Source organism: Malaclemys terrapin, chromosome 3 (genome assembly GCF_027887155.1).
Source record: "Malaclemys terrapin pileata isolate rMalTer1 chromosome 3, rMalTer1.hap1, whole genome shotgun sequence".
Lineage (NCBI taxonomy): Eukaryota > Metazoa > Chordata > Testudines > Emydidae > Malaclemys > Malaclemys terrapin.
In genome coordinates, this window is record NC_071507.1 from 55,779,491 (window position 1) to 55,799,673 (window position 20,183).

Here is a 20,183-nt window from a genome sequence, read left to right on the forward strand (position 1 = left end):
GTCTCTAAATGTAAATGTGGCTTTGGGTCGAGCTCCTTTGTATTTGGGTAAGCTGAATTTTGGAAGGCAGCACTCGGAGACTGACTCTGCATAAACATCTGGCAAGTCATTATGCCTGTTTATCCTGTGCTACAACTGAGGCTAGGTCTACACTACCCGCCTGAATTGGCAGGTAGAAATCGACCTCTCGGGGATCAATTTATCGTGTCCCATTGGGATGCGACAATCGATCCCCGAATCGACGCTCTTACTCCACCAGCGGAGGTGGGAGTAAGCGCCGTCGACAGAAAGCCGCAGAAGTCGATTTTGCCGCCGTCCTCACAGCGGGGTAAGTCGGCTGCGATACGTCGAATTCAGCTACGCTATTCACGTAGCTGAATTTGCGTATCTTAAATCGACTCCCCCCTGTAGTGTAGATGTACCCTCAATTCATACCAGTACTCTCCTGTCTCTGAGGGTGGAGAGAGGCTCAACTTGTCAGAAGCTTTGAGCTGCTAAAATGAAAGATGTTGCAACTGCCAAATTTCATTGGTTTTTTTGTTTTTGTTTGTTTTCGAGCACATATGCTCTACTGTGAGTGGAAATGATTTGATTACAGCCTGCCTAGGAACTAATAGACCATTTTCTGTCACCGCAGTTATAGCAGTTGCATCTAGTATAGTCTATGACTTTTGCTGGGAAAGCTATTCTCCTGTCCTCTATCCAAGCTGGGCCTATAGCTGGGTTACTCTTAGCAAGCAGAGGGAGTTCACAAAATTCTTATTTTGTCTTCAGGACACTGGAGAGATTTCTACAAACTCACCAATTCAGCTTTGATTATTCTTCCCCCCAGTGTAGCCGGTATTGTACAACAGTTCCCTGTCAACCATCTTACTTACACTGTTGCATGCTGAAAAGTACATCATTCGGCACTCCTATTCATTCTTTTCTCCCCAAAAAATTATTTGAAAGCCGTGTTAACATCTGATTTTTGGCAGTACATCATTGCTTTAAAATATGCCTGCTATGCTAATTTCTCTCTATACTCAATTGGCTTCAGAAAAGCAAACTGGAATAAGGTTTCAATCAATGTAGATACACCTCTACCCCGATATAACACGACCTGATATAACACGACTTTGGCTATAACACGGTAAAGCAGTGCTCTGGAGGGGTGGAGGGGGAGAGGGGCTGCACACTCCAGCGGCTCAAAGGAAGTTCGATATAACGAGGTTTCACCTATAGCGCAGTAAGATTTTTTGGCTCCCAAGGACAGCGTTGTATCTGGGTAGAAGTGTACTATTTTTGCCCTCACCATCTCATTCATTTATATCTTTTAGCTCATTAAAAGGAGACTCAGTGACTTGATATCTTTCTTTTTATTCAGCACTGTAAGAGGTCCGGACTCACTCCCGTGGCGCCTCCTGCTGGTCGTCCAGGGAATTAGCTCACCAGCCTCTGGAGCGCCCTCTGCAGGCCGGTGATTCACCTTGTCCTCGGCTCTGGCCCCCCGTGTCCCTCCCAGGACCCCGGTGCCCCTTGCTCTGCGTGCTGTCCCCTGGCAATACCCACACACACGCTAGGTCTCCCCTCCCAGGGGAACCCCCACCCACTAACCCCACCTCACCTCAGGATAAGGCCACTGCCAGTCACCAGCTAGCCCCCACTCTCTAGGGCAGACTGCAGTATAGGCCACTCATCATTGGCAAGGTTGGGTTCGGACCTGCTGCCTTGGCCTAGCCCTGGGCTGCCCTCTGCAACCCCCAGTAGCCCTTGGCCTATTACCAGGCCACAGCCTGGGGCTATCCAGGCTGGAGCTTCCCAGCTCCTCAGCCTTTCCTTCCCCAGCCCTCCTCCACTCAGGTACCCTGTCTAGCTCCCTGCAGCCAGGCCCTTCTCTCTCTGCACTCAGAGAGAGACTCTTGAGCTCCTGGCTCCCAGCCTTCTTATACAGGCCAGCTGGGGCCTGATTGGGGCATGGCCCAGCTGTGGCTACTTCCCCAATCAGTCCAGTAGCTTTTCCCTTTGCCCCAGCCCTCTGCCAGGGCTGTTTTAAACCCCTCAGGCAGGAGCGGGGTAGCCACCCCGCTACAAGCACCTTTCATCTACAAGCCTCCGAAAGAGATTTGCACCCCACTATTCAGACTACATAGCCCAGGATCACTTCACTCAGTAACAAAATGCAGCCAGTGCTGGGGTGAAATATAATAGCCGTTTAACAGAGCACAGCAGCGTTATGCAATAGCGTGGTGTGGGAAGTGAAAAGTTCTACCGCATCGAGTTGAAACTGCAGAGTGAGTTTAAGTAAGCCAAATGTAACTACTTGTGGCGGAAGACTGTCCTCATGGCGTTTTCTAACCAGAGAATAACTGCAGCATGGTGATGAAAGAATTGCAGGACATTCTGTGATTGTTCTGGGGGAACCAATTTTAACAGTCTATCAGCACCAATGTGCTTTCTATCTACACTAGAACGGCAACACGGCTAGCAGCAAGAATTCCTTTAAAGAGGTGTAATTGTAACTGCTGGCAGCGCTTGTGAACCACTTCAAGCATTTTTTTTTTTTGTACACAGACGCATGGTTTCTTAGAAGCATGGCAGATGTTTGCAATTCCAAAATTCTCTAGTGTAATCAGATTTTTCTGTGCTATCCTGTGACCGACTTTCGTCCACTGCAACCTTACAAGTTATTGGATATGTGCTAAATGCATCTGTGATCCAGCATAATAGGTGAGCAAGAGAAAAGATTGATTTGAAGATGTGTCAACAGAAGGTTAGATTCCTTCTAGTAAATGGACCCATCAATAGGTTGTTCTTACAGACTAGTAAGGAGCCCTACTCATAGCACTATTCCGTATTTAAATAGTGCCTTTCATCACACAGGCATTCACATACCAAGCTGATCAATGCTATTTTAAATACTTAGAGAGACAGATTCCCGAGAATCAGAAAGTGCTCTGCAAATGTAGAGTCTGATCCTACAACCTTTACTCAACTAGCAGGGCACTACTTGCACGAACTCATGTGGAGAGAAGGGTTGCAGGATTGGGCCTGCAGGGCCTGATCCCACTGAAGTCAATGGGAAAACTGACTGTAATAGTAATTGAATGGCACAGAGGGATCACTACGTCCACCATCAAAATGCTTAGAATGAAGCAAGTTTAACAGTATATAGCAATGTTCTACCCTAGGTCAGGGCAGGCAGTGAAGAACAGTGTATCCAAACAAAACCTCAAAGAGAATATAAGTAAGCAAAATGTAATCACTCATGCTAGAATTTGGCTAGGACAGCAAGGATAATGCTTCTGCTTTTACAGAGAAGTACCATGGTATCGTTCATGGGCATAAGATCCCTGTTTTTAAGTCTCATCCTGAAGATGCAACTGCCAGCAGAGAAGTATCATGCTGAGGCCATTGCTTCTGCGTTGGCTCCAAGAGAAGAGTTCCATTTACTGGCTTGCTGGCAGAATTTTCTGTAAGTCAAAAAACAGCCCAGAATTCTATCTAGTGAGGATAGAAAATGCAACAGATTAACAGTTGGACCCTGTTTTAGTTTCACAGCAGGAATATTTTGATATTTACTGCTATCTGTCTTTAAAATACCTCTAAATGCCACATCTAGTTGCAGCATATAAGAAAACCAAGTTGTTGTTACCTTGGATTTAAACAATACCAGTACATGATGCTGAAAATGTTTGTTGTAAATGCTTATAAGTTTTGATGATTAAGCTGGTAATTAATGCTTTCACATATCGCAAGTTACGCTGGCCGGCAGCTATTCCTCCTTATATTGTGATCCTATTTGCTCTGCCAAGCTAAGTAGGGGAGGGGTTAGTACTGGGATAGGGGAAAACACCTAACCAGAGAACATCTAGGAGACAGTATTGAGGGATTCAATACAGGCATTCTTTCTTCTGCTTCAGTACTGAAGCAATGAGCCAGCATAGTGTTAGCACTGTGCTTCTAGCTGGACCATCTTTTGGATATAAGGTACTAAAACTATGGTCCTGACCACTTATGAATATTAAAATCCCATAGTGCTTTCTGCAGGACGTTGAATGTCCTACACAAATTCCAGATCTAGTCATTACTTTCTGCCCAGTTAAATGGCTCCCTGCACTATCAACTAGATGCATAAATGTCAGATATTGCTACACTGTCTTCTAAATCTATTGATCTTTTGGTTTCTATGACAAATTTCCGGGAAACAAGTTGCTTGGAATGAGCTGTTTTGCAGAAGAAGAGCCACCAGGGCCGCCCCCCCCCCCCCCCCCCACACACACACATAGCAAGGGCCCATAGTAGGTAGGGTTACCGTATTTTAATTTTTAAAAAGGAGGACACTCCATGGGGCCCCGGCCCCGCCCCAACTCTGCCCCCTCCCCTGAATGTTCCGCCCCCTGCTCCTCCCCCTCCCCTGCCTGAAACGGAGGGAGCAGGTAAGCTGGGGCGGGGTGCGGCGCGGCTCAGTCCGGCCCCCCTGGCCAAGCGGCTCCCTTCGGCGGCCGGCCGGCCCAGGCCAAGAGGCTCTGGCCCCGGTGTCTCCTGCCCGGCTGGGGCCCCGGCCCCCGGCCAAGTGCCCACACCCCCAGCCGAGCACCGCGCCAGCCCCCGGCCCAGCACCACGCCGACCCCAGTCCCGGCCCTCGGCCAAGTGCCCGTGCCCCAGTCCCAGCACTGCGCCAGCCCCGCGCCCCCGGCCCCAGCCCCAGCTGAGCACTGCGCAGACCCCGGTCCGAGTCCCAGCCCCGGCCGAGCGCCCGCGCCAGCCCCCGGCCCAGCACCGCGCTGGCCCCACGCCCCCGGCCCCAGCCCCGGCCGAGCACCGCGCTGACCCCGGTCCCGGCCCCCGGCCAAGTGCCCGTGCCCCCGGGGCGGCCCAGCACCGCGCCGGCCCCGTGCCCCCAGCCCCAGGCCCTGCTGAGCACAGCGCCGGCCCCCGGTCCCGCACCGCCGCATCCTACCTCCCTATTTTCCCGGACATGTCCGGCTTTTGGAGATTTTCCCCCAGACGGGGATTTGAGGCCCAAAAAGCCAGACATGTCCGGGAAAATCTGGACTAGGGTTACCATATGTCCTGTTTTTCCCGGACATGTCCGGCTTTTCGGCAGTCAAACCCCCGTCCGGGGGGAATTGCCAAAAAGCCGAACATGTCCGGGAAAATGGCGGCTCTGCTCCTCCCCGACTCTTCGGCTCTGTTTAAGAGCCGGGCTGCCCGAGCGCTACCGGCTTCGGGCAGCCCTGTGCCTCCAGACCCTGCACCGCCGGAGCCCGGGAGGGGAAGTGCCCGTCTGGGGGCGCAGGGTCCGGAGGCAGGGGGGCTGCCCGAAGCTGGTAGCGCTCGGGCAGCCCGGCTCTGAAACAGAGCTGAAGAGTCGGGGAGGAGCAGAGCTGCGGCCGCTGGAGGCTCTGCTCCTCCAGCCACGGGGCTCTGCGTAACTGACACAGTGTCAGTTACACAGAGCCAAAGAGGAGCAAAGCCTCCAGCCCCCGGGGCTCTGTGTAACTGACACAGCCTCAGCCGCTGGAGGCTTTGCTCCTCTTCGGCTCTGTTTAAGAGCCAGGCTGCCCGAGAGCTACCGGCATCGGGCAGCCCCCCTGCCTCCGGACCCTGCGTCCCCAGCCGGGCACTTCCCCTCCCAGGCTCCGGTGGCGCAGGGTCTGGTGGCGCAGGGGCTGCCCGAAGCCGGTAACGCTGGGGCAGCCCGGCTCTTAAACAGAGCCTAAGAGGAGCAGAGCCTCCAGCCGCGGGGGCTCTGCTCCTCTTCGGCTCTGTGTAACTTATACAGTGTAAGTTACGCAGAGCCGCCGGAGGCCCAGAGGGGAAGTGCCTGGCTGGGGGCGCAGGGTCCGGAGCATAGGGGCTGCCCAAAGCCCGAGCGCTACTGGATTCACGGTTTGTCGGGCAGCCTCCAGACCCTGCGCCCACGGCTGGGCGCTTCCCCTCCTTGGCTCCACCTGCACTGGGGAAGCACCGGCCGGGGACGCAGGGTCTGGGGGCTGCCCGGCAAACCCTGAAGCCGGTAGCGCTTGGGCAGCCCTTTCCCGGTGGCTGGGAGTGGGAGGGAGGAGGGGGCGGAGTTAGGGCAGGGAAGGGGCAGAGTTGGGACGGGGCTAGGGGTGGGGAAATGGGCGGGACCAGGGCCCGTGGAGGGTCCTCTTTTTTTATTTATTAGATATGGTAACCCTAGCTAAGTAACAGAGAACACTGTAGTGCTTAGAAGTACAATAGGGGTTAACCAGTCTGTATTCCTCAGATTCTGTTACCAGGAGGACTGCAGGTTCTGGTGGAGCTTCTGAACTTTGCAGGCACTCTGAGTTGAGATTAGTGGAGAAACTCTGAGGGGCTACAGGAATTCCTGAGAACATGGGGAAGTCCAGCTGAATGTTTTGGCCTCTGCCAATTGCTGCAGCTCCACAATTTTCCTGTGCATTTGGTAGAACATTGTAGCTCATGCACGTCATGGATTCTATGATTCTTCATATTTATCTTTAGCTTAACTCTTTCACCATCCCCTTTGTGCCCCTCCATACACACTTAGATGAAAGAAGTTATGTTGCCGTGGAGAAAGGGACCTCCACATGTGTCTTCTGTAGATGTGATGGTTGTCACCTACCCTTTGCTGTCAGGGTTTTAATGGATGCATGCAGATTCTGCTGCCTACTTAAGAATGTTACACCCTATATACAGGATGCTGAAGATTATACCATCAGATGAATGGGGGTTAAGAATTTCTCTCTGGAGAGGTACAGTAAGGGCTGTTCTTTGCTACCTCTGTGAGAAGCCCATCGAGAGACGGTCTTGGCTGGGAGTAGGTTGAGGCCAGGGACATTGAGCCAATCCAGTGTTATTACCATGTTTGTATACAGATGTTGAAGTAATTTAACAATGAGAACTTTTGACTAGGCCCTCTCCACTTCAGTGAGTGATAGCAAATTGCAGAGGAAAGCTTGATTGGTTGCTACTTCTGATGTCACAATGATGCTACTTATAAATCACCTGAGTTACTGGCATAGCTCTGTCACCATAACCTCTAGGTGTGACTGTTAAGAGCTTTTCTTATTACAGTCTAGCTTCTTTAAATGAGTTTGAAATCCGATTGAATTATATTATATTATTAAATTATATTATTAAATATGGAGTATATGAAGAGTCTCGGGTGGTCTGTCACTGGAATATTCAAAGCCAAGGAAAAGGTGAGAGAACAAGGGGTGAATTTTATTAATATTGTGATTTTTTTTTAATTGTTTTCTTTGGCAAAGTAAGAAACTATTTTATGCAGAAAATTAATGTCATCTAAAGTGTAACTCTGCTAAACTTGAAAAGTAGATTAATTTATTATACTGTGAAACAGGGATTTTTAGTTCCATTTTAAATGCCAATGTCAACCTGTTGGGTGAGAACCAAATCCACTTCAATTTAGGCTGACACAATTTATTTTAGCCTTTATTATATATGTTTTCAGACAATGCTACTATCACCTATGAATTACATAAACATGCAAAAAAAGATAAGACAAGAAAAGGAAATGCTCAAGTTATCTTTCTTGGGGACAGGGTGACTCTTTTCAAATCTCTGCTATGCTTGGCTATTTTTCCTCTGTATCTTCTCCACTATTATGTCAATCATCTATTTTTTTTAATCCTCTGTTCTGTAACTTTGCACAGACTCAATATAGCAAGCTACCTCATCTGTGTCTTTATCCGTATATATTCCACTCTAACCCCCTAATTAAAAGATTCTCCTGCATAAATCACAATAACTAACCCAAATTAATACATTTTTTGCTTATTCTGCTAAAACTTACTTATATCTATGGAGTTCCCAATGCATCTATTCCTTGCTGTCACGCTCACTGGCTCCATGCAGTTGTACTTACAAAAATTACAGCAATTTTTATTCTTTTTACTCATCTGTTTTTGTGGTCTTGAGTTTTTACTTGTTGGACGGGTGGAGGATGAGGGATTGTACCTGACTTACTGAAAGCTAACAGCTCTCTTCTCTACCCTGCTCTCTGCTTGGTCAAGAACTTTATTTCTGAGACACACAAACCAGTTTTCTGATTTACAGACTGCTTCAGCAAAATCTGATGATCTAAAGCAGCAAAAGTACATACATAAAGCAAAAATTCCTTCCTATTTTCTTATAGTCTTGTATATAATAATTTCTCTAACATTACTTAGTACATATTTGACTAACACAATTCATTACACAGTTCTCCAACAAAGCTTAACTATGTATGTGCTCGCTCATGGTGACTCCATAATTTACAGTAGAACTTCAGAGTTACGAACACCAGAGTTACAAACTGATCAGTCAACCACACAAATCTCATTTGGAACCAGAAGAACACAATTAGGCAGCAGCAGAGACACCCCCTTTCCCCCGGCCCCCCCCCCCCGCAAAAGGCAAATACAGTACTGTACTGTGTTAAACTACTAAGAAATAAAGCAAAAGCAGCATTTTTTCTTCTGCATAGTTCCTCACTTCAATAAAGCATAAATTAAAATGAAATATATCTCCACATATGCCAGTAGCATTTTTCACATCCTTTTAAAATTATATTCAAGTAAATTGTTCATCTTCTGCTTTAAAAGCATCCAACCATGAAGATGATTTAAATCTTATCAGCAGTTCACTTTTTTATTACCTTTAAAAATAGTTACTTGTCTTAAAGAAAAGATTTCAGAAAATAAAAATGTGTTCTGTGGAGAGAAAAACAGTTATTCTGGTAGGACAGCTTTCTGGTAAATTGGTTGTAAGTCTCCCTAACATGCTGTGAATACAATGAAACTGTAAGAGGCAAAGGAGCGACGGTAGTATTGTGTTCTGAGAAAATGTATAGTAGTGTGCTTTGGACAACTCTCAGACTTTTATCAGCAGATTGTTTTCACAATAGAAATTACACTGGGAATTTATTAAATGGGGTTTCAGTGTACTCTAGTTCTTTATAAACCACCAAAATTACAAGCAATCTATTATTTTAATAAAATGACAGATAAACTGAAACACTTCTAATAGGAGAATTTCCTCTAAAAAGGAAATTCTTAGCATATTGAATTTCTGTTTAAAATTTCAGTCTAACCTACTTTAAACAATGAAAATTCTTCTGTTCTTGCTGTTCAAAATAGTTCACTAATTTTTTTCAGTTGAATCAATGTGCTGATTCCCTGTAAATTGAAAGTTGCATTGAATTTATCTCTTCTGCCTAAACACTTCTAGTTTTTTTTTAGTTTTTGCTGCTCATTTATTGAAACTTAGCACACACTTGTACTATAGCCAAGTGTAATCTGTTATCAGTTTGGGATGGGATACCTGTGTGGGTGTTCACTAGGTCATGGAAGACTGTAAGCAGTTTTGGGGCAGAGACCATGACTTCCTCGTATCTATGTGGTCTTTTTTTTTTTTTTTTAACAGTGCCTACTAAACTGGGGTTTCAATCCTGATTGCGGGGGCGGGATTGCTATTGTAGTACAAATTCCCCTTGCATCACTGTGATTTATGATTAAACTTTTTATAGACTGAAATGATGGAGCAAACCATGGAAAGAGTACAGAAATGGCAAAGAGAAGTTGAAATTAATCGTCGCTCCTTAGAAGAGAAAAGAAAAGAACGGGAAAAGGTAAGACAAGACCCATTTTTTCACAAGTTTAAAGTTGCCTCCAGACTGCTGTTACCAGAGTGAACAAGTTGTTCCTTGAGTATTTGTCCATGTAGATCCCACTCTAGGTGCATATGTGCCTCAGGCACGCAACATTGGATTCTTCTTCTTTGAGTGCTTGCTCATGTCGATTCCATATTTGATGTGTGTGCGCCCCCTAGGCCCGGCTTTGGCAACCTCTGGAGCCCTGTGTTTATGCGCTGGTACATTGGGCCCTGCTGGCCCCATGCCCTCTCAGTTCCTTCTTTCCACCAGTGACGGTTGTTGGAACGCTTCCTGTTTTCACAAGTCCGATAGTGGTTTCTCTAACTTTGGACTCTGAGTTTTTCTTGTATATCGTTACTGTAGTGTTAGCAGTTAGCATTTAGGAGCGGAGGAATCCCATTAGGGACATAGCCCCAAGGACGGGGTATGGCCCGGTCCCTGGGGTTAAGCCATGGGCTGGGTGCAGCAAACCTATGTCTATTAGTGACCTGAACACGAGCTGCCTTAAGTGCCTCAGAGAGGTGCATATTAAAGAGAAGTGTAGGATCTGCAAAAACTTCAGACCTCACACTCTTAAAGACAGGGATATCTGATTAAAAGCCATGTTGATGGAGGCTGCCCTGTGCCCTGCGTTGGAACCATGCCGCTGGAGATTGTGGTGCTCAAGTGTAGTTGGCTACAGCAACTACACTTCCCCAATTGAGGGACCTTCCTGGGACCAAAGTATTGTCTTCCTGGACCTAATGATCTCCCCCCTGTCCCTGTTAGAGCCTTTATCACCTCTCTATCAAGACAGGATTTTTGGTGACTGTTATCTCTGCTCAAAGGATAAGCTAGATTTAGGCGTTAATGGCAGGACCTCTTTTACTATATTTCACAAAGACAAGATGACTGTTCTTTGATCTCGCCCTAGGTTCTTATTCAGAGTGGTCTCAGGCTTTTGTTTGCATCAGGGCATAGACCCTCAGTGTTTCCCCCCAAACCTCATTTGACTCCTGGAGAGGCAAAACTTCATATGAGTGGTGTCTTTAGGGCACTTTTCTACCACCTCCATAGAACAAAGCCTTTCCATAACTGGCCTAGAACTTTTTTTGTAATATTTGGGACAGGTCTAGAGGGCTCATTATTTCAACCCAGAGACTTTTGAAATGGATATTTGACTGCATAAAGATCTTCTGTGAACTAAATAAATTAGATCCACCTTCTCATATTATAGGGTTACCATATTTCAGCAAGCAAAAAAGAGGACGGGAGGAGCCGTGCCCTAGCCCCACCCCTGTCCTGCCCTAGCCCCGCCCCTGCCCCTCCCACTTCCCTCTCCCCTCAGAACCCACAACCCTCTCCCCAGCTCCTTGTCCCCTGACTACCCCCTCCTGGGACCCCTGCCCCTACCTGCCCCCCAGGACTCCACCCCCTACCTAAGCCTCCCTGCCTCTTGTCCCCTGACTGCCCCCTCCTGAGACCCCCCCCAATCCTAACTGGCCCCATAGGACCCTACCCCCTACCTGTACCCTGACTGCTCCAACCCTTATCCACACCCCCACCCCCACCCCCAGACAGACCCCTGGGACTCCCACACCCCATCCAACCACTCCCCACCCCCTGACAGCCCCCCCAGAACTCCCGACCCATCTAAACCCCTCTGCTCCCAGTCCCATTAACTGCTCCGATTCCTCTCCCCACTCCTGCCCCCTGACAGCCCCTCACAGAACTGCCAACCCCCCCCCTCGCTCCTTGTCCCCTGACTGCCCCATCTTGGGATCCCTGCTCCTAACTGCCCTCCAGAACCCCACCCTCTACCTAAGCCTCCCTGTTACTTATCCCCTAACTGCCCCTTCCTAAGACCCCCCCCAACTGTCCCCCAAGACCCTACCCGCTACCTGCCCAAAACCTTATCCATACTCCCCCCCAGAAAGCTCCCCCCGAACTCCCAACCCCCCCATCTCTTGACTGCCCCATCCAAAAGCTCCCTGCCCCTTCTCCGACCCCCTGGCCCCCTTGTTGTTGGCCTTCACCTAACGTCTCTGTGAGCTTGCTCAGGAATGCCTGGATCCGTTCGTCCCGGCAGGCTGGCTGGCAGGGGAGGAGGAGCGGGGGCAGAGCTCCAGACTGCCGGAGGCGATCTGCGAATGCAGGGAGGGAGGGAGTGATCTCTGCTGCAGGGGGGAGGAGGAGGGGCTCTCTCTGGCTGTCAGAGCCCCATGTAAGTGGTACCATCCAGCCGGCTACCCTGTTAGCCGCGCGCGCTCTGCATGGGGGGGAAGTCCGGACATTTACAAATTCCCCCCAGATGCTATTTTTAGCTTAAAAATCCGGACAAGTCCGGGGGAATCCTGACGAATGGTAACCCTATCATATTAAAGCAAACTATACTAGGCCCCAAGTGACATGGGCATGCTTGAGGAAGGTTCCTATGTCAGAAATTTGCTAGGGAGCCAGTTGGAGCTCATTGCCTACTTTTATTCAGCACTACTCGCTAGTTGCAACTACTAGATCTGATGCCCAGTTTGTTAGGGCAGTCCTGCAGTCTTTATGTAAATTAGACTCTTGACATCCCCCTCCATAGGGAGATAACTGTTAGTCACCTAAAGTGAGATCCATGTTAACAGATAGTGGGAGACTTACCTTACAGTAATTCTGGTTCTTCTGGCTGTTCTGCCCACATGGACCCCACGACCAGTCCTCTTTCTCTACTATTGTGAAATCCATTAGTTTTGGGATTCTGTATTGGCAAAGAAACTGAGAAGTGGCTGGGCCTGCTTTGCCCGCAGGTGTTATGTGTGTGTGTGTGAGGGGGGTGCGTGTGTGTGTGCGTGCATATTAAGATACCTGCTGATGCTACACTGTGCACTGTCAACCCAAAAGAACCCAATCTCATGCACATGGTGCACATGCATACCTAGAGCAGGATCCATGTAGCCAAAACAGCTCAAAAGAAACCAGTTAGTGTAAAGAAAATAACTTTTTTGTAACATGATATTCTGATTTTGCTACTAAGGGGCAAATTTTAGTAGCTCGTATTCAAATTGAGGGAAAGTTAGTGGGAAAATATTTTAAGTATCTCCACTCTGACCTTCCCTCTTTCATTTTTTTCTCCTTTGTCACACTCTCCCTTGCTACTTTTATTTGGATTTTTTCTTTTCTTTTAGTTTGGCAGCTGGATGGATCTGCATTTGTTAGTGAAACAATTTATTGGCCTACCACGAATTAAATTGACCAAAGCCATGTTCCCTACCTGTTGATAATAGTAGTCTGGTGGTTATACCTTGATAAGAGGAAGTGAATCCGTATTTCTTCAAGGTAGGCCGGGCAGGCAGGCTACCAATTTGTTCACCTCTAATTTATAGTTAGATGATAAAAAAATCAGAAAAAAGTGTGAACATTTTGCTAGTAAATGGCTCACTTATTCCTGAGTGTGACCCTCCCCACCTGCGGTCTTCTGCTCCTGGCAGGCCAGCCCAGGGTAGGAGTGGGCCTTTGGAAAGGCTTTGAGGGCAGAGGGGCTGCGGGTAAGTGGGGGAGACATAAAGATTTGGGGAAGTGGATCACCGGGATCCAAGAGGGTTGGGGACTTCATAGGATGGATCTCTGGCTGGCAATGAGAGTGGGAACAGGCTGTGGGGGTACTTGAGGACTGGGATGGAGCAGGTGTCTTGCTGGAGAATAGGAGGGTGCTTAGAAGAAAGCAGAGGGGAAGCACTAGCACTTCACTACCTTCTCCATCTGACAAACCTGCTATGATTTGTTAGAGGGGAGTCCTGCAACTGCTGCCAAGAGAAGTTTGGCAGAGAGGTTTGTTGCCAGGAGACGCCACTAGTGCTTTCCCTTCCCTATCTTCCTCCACTTTCTGCTCCCCCACTTAGCTCTCTCTTTTCCTTACCAACCTCAACACCCTCTACTAAAAGTCCTGTGCCCCTCATAGCCCTATTCCCCCACATAAATTCCCTCTCAAATTCATGTAGAGCCCCAACCATAAGGACCGTGGGGCTGGGAAGAAGCCTCAAAAACTAATTATACCTGGATGGATATCTACTTTGCATCTTCTAAAGATTGCAGGAGATGGGCTAGATTCCTAAGGATCTTCGGAGGTGTGCATTAGTGAAGTTCTGCTCCCCCAGAACTGAGGCGGGAGGAGTGAATGCCCCTCTACCAAACTTCTGTTGCTACTCAGTCTTATGTTAAGTCAAATTGAAAAAAGCTAAGGCAGTTTCCTCACAAAAAAACATTTTTACAGCAGTAAGTTAAACATGTAATCATAGCAAAGAAAGGAATTTTTTCCCCCAAAGGATCATGATTATTGGGGATTAGTCTGGTTGCTTAGTTGTAATGCTCAATGTTGTTATGGAGATCTACTTTTGAATTGATACATAAGCTTCATTCCATTATTTGCTAGTATTTTTTTGATCCACCTCTATTGGTGTAGCAGATTCAGTAGGCTACTCTGATTGGCCAAACTGAGTCCTGGCCATTAGTGGCCATAACAGAATTTAGATTTTACTTAAAAATGGTTTTTAAACTCTTTTTGCTTCTGCAAGAGAGGGCTTTAGTGTAATTAGTAACTATTTACAGAGACTATTTACTGTCCCTCCCCCATGTTTTCCAGTGTTAATAGTTATAGTAACTTGACTAGAAACATGTCACAGGAGTGTGTTTCTCCCTCCTCCCTCCCCCTCCCCCATCTTCTACATTTCTAGGAAGTATCACGTCAGCTCCGTGCCTTACAGACAGTGGCCCAGCAGTGCAAGGAGATGAAACTCAACCAGGACTTGCAGCAAGCTAAGAACGATTCTGATGGTCTACGGGCAGAACTTGACAATGTAGGAACTATTCAAATGGAAGTGGTGATGCTGAGTTTTTATTTTATGTAAAATTTTAACTGTCCTCTTTTTTGTGTTTAAAGATCTATACATGACTAATATTTAAGTGCAACTAAATACATCACAGGTCAGAGCAAGCTGCGCTATGTTCCTGTCACAGGGTGAGCTGGTCCATTAAAAGACTGGGGCACAGCTGCACTTTTTCTCAGGTTTAGCCCATCTCCCTGTATGATGGGAATGAATACAAGGGTCATGTGACAGAAGCATGCATCTAAACCAGGCCTGCTGGTTTAGATGCATGGCAGCCTGTAGTCATTCAAGAGAGAGACACACACACCCCACGCCCCAAAAGTTCAGAGAGACACTCTCTCTCTCCTTGGTTCCCAGGCAGAGAGCCTGTGAAGAGGACAGGTGACAATTTTCCAGAACTCTAAGGCAGAAGACTTTGGGGGGAAGAGATTTACAAGGAACTGTAAACTGTGCAGGGATAAGCCTCCATTGATGGACCTGCAGGATGCAGAAATCCCAGCTAAGGGAGGGGCTGGACTGCAGGGATGGGCATGTTCTGATAAAAACCTGGAAAAACTTGAGGCATTATAAACGGAAAGGAATAATTGAGGCCGGTAATGGTATGTTTGAGTGTTGTGTTATGATAATAAACCAAACTGGAAGAGAGCACTACTGTAAAATTGCCACATGTGATAGCTGGTTTGATGCAAGATTGATGGTAAACTGAGGTAGCAGATGGGCCCAAAGGCAGTTGGGGGTAATGCCCTGGAACCGTTCCCTTTAGACTTGTTCGGATTTGAGCACTGCTTCTTTTCTACCCACACTCTCTAATAGAAAACTGCTTTTTTATTTTTGATACACATGGTCTACACTGACTTAATACAGAGGTTCTAAATTTGTCCACGATAGCTGTCCGGCATAGCTATGTGTCATCCTAGCTGTGTGAGCACATTAATCAAACATTTTCTACAGCGGAGAAAATACTAACCACTACACAAACTCTTCTTTCCATGTTTAGTCTTGAAACACTCGATTCATACTGAAACTTGGACGTCTAAAGTTTTTTATCCAGAAAAGCGTACTCCTTTCTAGAATGGAACGAAATTATTTCATTCTCATTTTTTTCTCTCTTGATGTTGGTAATAAATTTACTTCCTTTTTAATTTGGAGTACTATAGAGCTCTTATGACAGATATAAAACAGATTAAAAAGGTTGAGTAATTTGTCAATCTCTTGATATTTGTGTGAGAGAAATAAAGCATCTGACTTGCTGTACCCAAACAAAAAGTGAGAACTGTGTTTTTCTCCGACATTTGGATTGTACAGAACTGAGTCTAGTTTGGTATTGATCCTTTCTGTTTGTTGGCTGTTCAATGGCATATTTGGTGATAGCTGATCATCAGTCCAACACCTAAACGTTACCTCTCAAATGAGCAGTTGAGGACTGAGTGGGAATGGGGAAGCATCTTCTAAACCTAATAGGTGCTTGCTTTGACAAAATATGTTACGTTAAAAAAAATTGAGAGCAAGTGTTAAATCTGCTGCCCTTGTGATTGCCCTTAAAAGAAAGCTCTGGTTAGGATTCCCAATGATTAACAGACTGTACTATAAATATTGCTTAAATTATGAATATATTTATACATTACAACTATATACTTGAAAATGTGCCTGAAAATATTTTTCATATCCTTGCCCAGTCTTGAGTTAAAGATTTGTGTTACCTTAACATGTACTGTTTTTGGTATGATACAGAATCTAGAACCCGGGACTGGACAGTGAAAGGAGGATGGATTTTTCAGATATCTGGCCTATTTTTAATTGTACTTTTTTAAAGCCATCATGCTGAGTTTCAAGGATTAGGGCCAAATTCTGCTCTTAGTTATACAACGCAGAAGTCAACAGTTACTCCAAAGTTCTCTTTCTGTAAGAGGAAGCAGAACATAGCTTATTCTTTTTGCTTTGTTTTATAACGGATCTTTGGAGCTCATCATTTAAAGGGACATCAGGAATTTTTATTTTTTTTAAATAGATTAAATATGACTACAAATAAAATGTGATGTGTTTTCCTCATAGGCAATAGCAGTGAAACAGCATTTGGAAAACAACTCCAATGAGCTTACAGAGAGGCTGTGCAGAGCAGAAGAGGCTTTACTGGCAAGCCAGTCAAAGCAAAATGAGTTGAGGAGAAACTTTGAGGTAAAGAAATCAGAGGGGCAACTGGAATAATTAAGAATTTAAACTGGAAATCAGTAAGAACTGGTGCCATTTAGGCCTTACTGACTCACAGGGGAACTCTGCAAGCTGTGTGTTGGAGAATAGTGTATTTCCACCAGAAGTTGTGTTTCGATACTGTCTTAATCTGGCTGTCCTTTTTTGGACCATCTTAAGACTGTGACAATGTTCCTTCTCTGCCTTGGTGAGCCCTGCGCTTATTGGCGGATTTGCTCACCTCAGAGATTCACGGCAGCCCTCAGTTTGGATACTTTTGTGGCTCAAACCTGCCGTTCATTCAGCTAACCTCATCACTGGCCAGCATGGGGAAAAGGAAGGAGAACAATCCCCTCAGTCTCTGCTGACCCACCTTGGGTCAGGGGGACAGGCCAGGGACCTTCCCCTCTGGTGGGACTCACAGTCCAAGTCAACTCCTCTTAGGGTGACCAGATGTCCCGATTTTATAGGGACAGTCCCGATTTTTGGGTCTTTTTCTTATCTAGGCTCCTATTACCCCCCACCCCCTGTCCCGATTTTTGACACTTGCTGTCTGGTCACCCTGACTCCTCTTATATCCAATAGGGGGAAGGGAGAGGGGGGAACCTGGGCCTGCCCTCTACTCTGGGTTTCAGCCCAGGGCCCTATGGATCGCAGCTGTCTACAGAGTTTCATGTAACACCTGTGTGACAGTTACAACTCCCTGCGCTACTTCCCCGTAGCCTCCTCCCAACACCTTCTTTATCCTCACTACAGGACTTTCCTCCTGATGCCAGATAGCATTTGTACTCCTCGGTCTTCCAGCAGCACGCCCTCTCACTCTCAGCTCCTTGAGCACCCTTCACTGACTGAAGTGAGGTCCTTTTTAAACCAGGTGCCCTGATTAGCCTGCCTATCTTAATTGATTCTAGCAGCTTCTTAATTGGCTCCAGGTGTCCTAATTAGCCTGCCTGCCTTAATTGGTTTCAGAAAATTCCTGATTTTTCTGAAACTGCCCCGTTATCTTACCCAGGGAAAAGGGACCTGCTTAATCTGGGGCTAATATATCTGCCTTCTCTCACTCTCCTGTAGCGGGCCCCTGCCCTGTGGACCCAACCGGCCTCCCCGCCCTTTCACCGTAAGCCGGCTATACGACTTGAAGCTGGTTCGTTTCCAGACTGCGCCAAGGAAACATCTATACACGCTCGTGCTCCACACCCTGCACTTCCTCACTCTCGCGTCACACCCCGACACTTCTAGAGGGTGAGGAGCCCCGGTGGGCCAGCCTATACTCCACCCTGCTCCCAAGGCCTGCCGGGGATGTCAGTTGGCAGCTCCTTCATGGGGCCGTGAGCACGGGCATGTACTTAGCGCGGTTCACCCCCATCCCGGGACACCTGCCTCTTCTGCGGCGTGAGGGAGACCCTGGCGCACGTTTACCTGGAGTACGCCAGGCTGCAGCCCCTATTCCGGGTCCTCACAGATATCCTGTTGCGTTTCTGGCTGCACTTTTCCCCTCACCTCCTTATTTATGCACTCTCTATCCGTGGCCCCACAAAGTCATGGGACCTCCTGGTCAACCTCCTCTTGGTCCTGGCTAAAATGGCCATCTATAAAACCAGGGAGAGGCGGTTGGCGGATGGAGTCTCCTGTGACTGTGGGGCCTCTTTCTGATCCTCCGTCCATTCATGCATCCGGGCAGAGTTCCTCTGGGCGGCGTCCACTGACTCCCTTGACGCCTTCGAGGAGCAGTGGGCGCTGTCCGGGGTTCTCTGCTCAGTGTCCCATTCAGGTTCCCTTCGGACCCTTTGACCGCACTCCTGTCCCTGTTATTTCATTAGTTGTCCCCCAAAATCACTTGGTTTCCAGGTCTTGTGGATCCCCCACTAAGGCTTGGGGGATCTTTTAGCAGTGGGCGGGCTTTGGCCCGCCCACTTCCTGGATCCCAATAGGATCACTCTCCTCTAGCCCTCTGGCCCGACCCCGTCACAAGACCTATAGATGTGATACAAAATAAGGCCCTGATCTTGCAGTTTTTGCAATTGATTCCATGTGGACTGACCCCAGGCACAAAATTAGTTGTATGGTCAGGGTTTCAAAAAATTATTTTGCACCAGCTATACTACAGATAGGGTTACAGTTCATATGGAATTTTTTGACTAATCTAATCATGTCGTGTGGTTCAAAAGACTCTTTGTTTAGTCCTAAAAATAAAATATATTAAATATCGGGTTGAGTTCATTTGGAAATTCTAGAATCATTAGCTGCTTCCTAAGTATAAGTGTGTTTGGCCTAATTCCAAGATTTCGTGGAGGAATGGGTACTTTTTTGGTCACACCATCAATTTAAAGCAAGAGAAAATCCCCAAAATGATTTGTACATTTTTACTTTTTCAAGCACTATAGACTAGCATTATCATCAAAATTCTAACTATGAAGCCAGATCCTGACCTGGAATATATCAGCATAGCTCCATTGAAATCAATAAAGTTATTCCAATATACATGAAAAGGATTTGGCTGTAAATTTTGATTTAAAAAAAACCCTTGATTGTAGATTAAAAGACTTTCTTTTTAATTTGGAATTGGAAGGAAAATGAAAGGGAAGAGCAGTCAGAATAGTCATAGAAGCAACAGCCGAGATTTTTTTTTTTAAGTTTTTATATTGTGCCAATTGCTGGTGTATCTGAATGCTTTCCAGAGTTCAGAATAATTAAGGTGACTAGCATCTGTTATTTGAGGTTTCTATTTCTCCCATATCCCCCAGAGCAGTGGTTTTCAACCGCTGGTCCACAGATCCCTGGGAGTTTGCAGACTGTCTAAGGGGTCCTCGAAAGGTTGTCATTACAATGGGACAGTGGTTTTCAACCCGTGGTCTGTGGGGATCCACAGACTATGTCTAAGATTTCCAAAGAGGTCTGCGCCTCCATTTGAAATTTTCTAGGGTCCGCAAATGGAAAAGAGGTTGAAAGCCATTGTCCCAGAAGGTAAAGGGGGTGTGGGGGGGGGGGAGTGTAAATATGAAAAATGGTGATGTTAGTTGTCATTCTAAGTTTTTGCAGGAGTGAATTTCATAGTATTGGGCCAGCTCCTGAAAAAGCCCTGTCTCCTGCATATGCTAGTTTTACTTCTGATGTGTAGACAGTTGTTCCTGAGGAACACAGCTACTGAAGTCTGAGAGAGTAAGATGGTATTTTGGGCCCATGTTCTTTATAACTTCAAAAATAAAGACAGATTTGATTGAGTGTTCTGTTGGGGAATCAGCGGAGTGAGTGAAACATAGGACTGATGTACTCAAGTGAACCTGTATTACTGAGGAGGTGTGCTTCTGTGTTCTGTAACTGTTGCAGATTTTTCAGGGCAGATGCATTCGAGTCTAAATACATTGGATTTCGATTATTCAAGCAAGAGTTAATGATGGCCTATGTGATTGAGGCCAAATTGTAATTGCAAATGATGGGATGGGATGTACATGAAGGTGGGAGAATGCATGTCTTGTAAATGGTTTTGTGAAAGTCCAGCATCAGAGCATGGGATTTTTTTGCA